The 4,043-nt window shown below is 32.2% G+C and overlaps 1 protein-coding gene across 1 annotated transcript in view; it reads right to left on the bottom strand.

The window, feature by feature from the left end:
- Positions 1-3,875: 3,875 nt before the first annotated feature.
- LOC114174728 (thioredoxin H2-like) overlaps positions 3,876-4,043 on the bottom strand; it is a 1,100-nt gene continuing 932 nt past the window's right edge. Inside the window, exon 3 of the mRNA XM_028059573.1 lies at positions 3,876-4,043. This exon is cut by the window's right edge and continues 186 nt beyond it. The gene's annotated coding sequence lies outside the window, so the exon portion shown is untranslated.

Below are 4,043 nucleotides of genomic sequence, written 5' to 3'. Positions count from 1 at the left end.
TAAAAGAATGTAAAGCAGTTAGACTAAAAAGATTATATCTATTCATTTTTAAAATTTAGTACCAAATTTATCAAAGTTTGACACGAAGACGAATCCTAATTTTGTGTTAAAGTTTAAGCACCAAAATCATATTTAACCATTTTAAAAATATCAAAATATTAACCTACATAATTAAAAATAGTAAATCATCATAATAAAAAATAAAAAATATAAAAACAATGTAATAATATAAAAATAATGTAAAGATTAAAAATGGGAAGAAAATATAAAATATATTTTCAAACACAATAAATAATTTACTTTTAAATATCATGCATTAGTTTAATTTAAAATTAACATAAAATAAAAACGCTAAAAATTATATGTTAATGATAACATATTTTTCGTTTTTCTTGTTTTTGTATTATGAGTTTAAAAACATATGATATTATCAATAATTTAAAAAGCATGTCAAATATCTATATTCATTTTCATGTTAAGTAAATTTGGATTAAGGGTGATAAAAAATTTGAATTTTGAAATCCATTTCATAATTATTTATATTCATATTATTTTAAGTCTATTTAAATGAATTATTTTTAAATTTAAATTTATACATTTTGGATTTTAAGTTTAACTATTATATTGGATTTGGATTGAACTTATATTAGATAATTCTTTTAATTTTAAAAATTTAAAATCAAGTTGTGTCCAAGTCGAATCACGTTAGTTTGGATTAAGGCTGATCTAGGTTGGCCAAAATTAACCAGTGAGTCAATTAGGCATGGGTTGAAGAATCAAGACAAATCAGTTTGGATTGAAGGTCATGTTGAATTGACTAAAGACAAAGGTTGAGCCAAATTAGTTCAGGTTGAGGCAAGTCGTCTTGGGGCGAAGATCAAGCTAAGTTAGTTCTAGTCAAAGTTTGAGACGAGTAATCCTAAGTCGAAGGTTGAGTTGTGTGGATCGAGAATGAAGGCCAACATGTGTCAGCTTAGGTCGAAGGTTGAGAAAAATTAGTCAGGTTTAAAGATTGAAACGGATCGACTTGAATCAAAAGTCAAGCTGAGTCGACCCGAGCCAAAGGGTAGAGTCGACTCATCCTTAACCGAAGGTCAAATTAAGTCAATCTAAGCTGAAGGATTGAGCCAAGTCATCCAAGGTCAAGCTAAGTTGTCTCAGAATAAAATATATGATGGATCGATCCGGGACAAAGGTCGAGACGAGTCGATTAATACAAATGGTCAAGTAAAGTTTACCAATAACGAAGGTTGACCTGAGTCGACCTGAGTTGTAGGTCGAGTTGAGTCGACCCTAACTAAAGGTTGAGTCGAGTAGTCCTCAATTAACGGTCAAGTTTAGTCAACCCATAGGAAGCCTAGGTTGAAGAATCAAGTCGAGTTAGTCCGAAACGAAATAAGTCGGCCTAGCCCAAAGGTCAAGACGTTCTAACCCACTACCAGGTCGAGACAAGTCGACTCAAACCAAAACTCGAGACAAGTTTACCCTAACTAAATTTTGAGTAGGCATGGGTCAAAGGTCAAGACAAGTCATCTCAGGCCAAAGGTCGAGATGAGATACCTAGGCCCCAAGTCGAAACGAGCAACCTTGGCCCTAAAGGGTAGCCAAGTCATCTCAAGCCTGAAGTTGAGTAGGTTTGTGTCAGCATGGGCTAAATGGTCAGGCTAAGTGGGTTCGACCGAAGAATCAAGTCAAGTTGGGCAAGGTCGAAAGTCAAGTGAAGTGAACCCATGTCAAAATTTGAGTCTAATTGACCCAGGTCGAAGGTCAAGACAATCATCTTATGACAAAGGTCAAGATGAGTTTTCTTGTGCCGAAGGTCAACGTGAGTCGGCCCCCACCCATGGTCGAGTTGAGTCGGCTCGGACTAAAGAGTTGAACCAAGTTTGTCTATGTTGAAGGTCAAGTCTAGTCAGCCTAGGATAAAAGTTGAGACGAGTCGAGTTATGCAGAATGTCAAGGCAAGTCAGTCCAAGCCTAGGGTCAAGTTGAGTAGGCTCAAGTTGAAGAGTCGAGTCGATAGATGAGCTAAGTTGCTCAAGATCGAAAGTCGAGCCAAGTTGATCAGACTAGGTTGAACATCGACATGAATCACCCAGGTCGAAGGTCTAGGTTTGTCAAAGGTATAGGTTGAGCTGAGTTTGCCTATTCTAAAGGCTGGGCCGAATTTGCACGGGCTCAGGTCAAGCCAAGTCAGCTCGAGTCCAAGTTAAGTCAAGTAAGCTCAGGCCCGAGTTGATCCAAGTAAACTCAGTCCCAAGTCAAGTCGTGTTGGTTTGAGCCATCTTGACTCAAGACAACTCTACTGGAGGTTAAGGAGAGAACCAAAAACTCAAGTCGAGCGAAATGGACCAAACCCAAGTAGACACAAGTCGTTCTAAGTTCAGGTCTAGCCGAATCAACTTGAACTCATATTGACTCGGGTTAACCTGAAACAAAGACTGAGTCAAATTGGGTTGAGTTCAAATAGAACCAAGTTAACCCAGACCCATAACAAGTCGAGGCGACTTGAACCCATGAGTTTATTATCTTCTCTAACTAAAATTAACATTATATTACTTGGATATTATTACAAAACTGCCAATACTAAATAATTAATATAATTAAAAATGTAATTAACTCTGAATTTGTGAACACTGATTTACTAAAATTAAATCTTAAAATTAAAAATATTAAACAATGTTTTATTACAACATTAAATATATATTATAATTTATATATTAGACCTCTATATATCAAAATCAAAATATGTTTTTATTAATATGCTTAAATTATTTTTACCTTTTAGTTTTTTTTTTCACTTTTAAAATGAACTAAAATGACTCGTTGATCCCAAACAAGGTGGTGAAAAGTAGAAAAAACAAACAAATTATGGTTGAACATGTGGTGGATGTTGTGGTGGACTCTCTAGTGGATCCTTGGTTGATATGTCTTTTTTTATGGATGTTGCTCTAGTTGATAGTTTGCAGGAATTACAACATTTAGATTCACCTCATTATAATTCTAAGACATTTCCTTTTTTTTATGTCTACAGAGGCTATTTTTCTAGATAAATTGAAAATAACCTCTAATTTAGCTAATATGTTTGATGAGAGAAAAGATTTTAATTCTGAGAAGAATGATGAGTCAATTCAAACTACAAGGAAGTTATTACTAAATCTTTCAAAATAAGAATTTCTAAATAGCTGTAAAAAAGTTTTAAAAGTTTTTTTGTGATCGTGAGATGGTTTAATATACTGATAAATTTGCTTATTGAGCTTTACTTTTTGACTGGTAATGCATTGTTTTTTTTATCTATGTATATTTATTAATTTTTTCATTATAAACATTTTTTGCCTATATATGAGATACAATTTTATCATAATTTGGTGTGATGTCTCATGTTTTTCTATTCGTTTTCTTTTTCTCTTCTTCTTTTAATAATTTTTTGCATAACAGTATTGTTTAACATGAGCTAATAGAGAATTACTCAAAATCAGTAGTTTTAGAATATTGCCATAAAGTATTTAGGTATTCCATTGGGAACGCACACTAATTCGTCAGTTATTCATTGTATAAGACATAAAAAATAAATTATCAGTAAATATATAAGTTTTTTTTATTCTATATAATTTTATTTTTCATTTTACTCTGTAATTTTTATTTTAAATTATTCTATTTTATTTTTTTATTGTTGATTTAATATGACATTGGTGACATATGATGCAAAACGTTAGTATTAATAATATAACATTCTTTAAAGGAGTTAAACGATCAAATTTTGAAGAAAACTGAAACTTAAAAATTGTTCTGGAACAAAATAAATAAATAAATAAAGCATTTCAACTATGTAAAATGCACATTGTAGAATAATTTTGAAATTAACAAAGGCTGTTGTACCATTAAAATCTCTCCAAAATCCAAAGGACAAATTTTCCGCATTTTGGTTACACAAATTATTTCTGACTTCAAAGATTTCTGATCAAACACTAAAAGGTTCACACATATATAAATGCTAAGCACAGATCAGTCCATTTTACATGATAATGGGGTATGGCAGTTGA

The sequence above is a fragment of the Vigna unguiculata genome, chromosome 2, assembly GCF_004118075.2.
Source record: "Vigna unguiculata cultivar IT97K-499-35 chromosome 2, ASM411807v1, whole genome shotgun sequence".
In the NCBI taxonomy this organism is placed as follows: Eukaryota; Viridiplantae; Streptophyta; class Magnoliopsida; order Fabales; family Fabaceae; genus Vigna; species Vigna unguiculata.
Note: the sequence above shows the minus strand (reverse complement) of the source record. Positions and strands in the feature narration are given on the sequence as shown.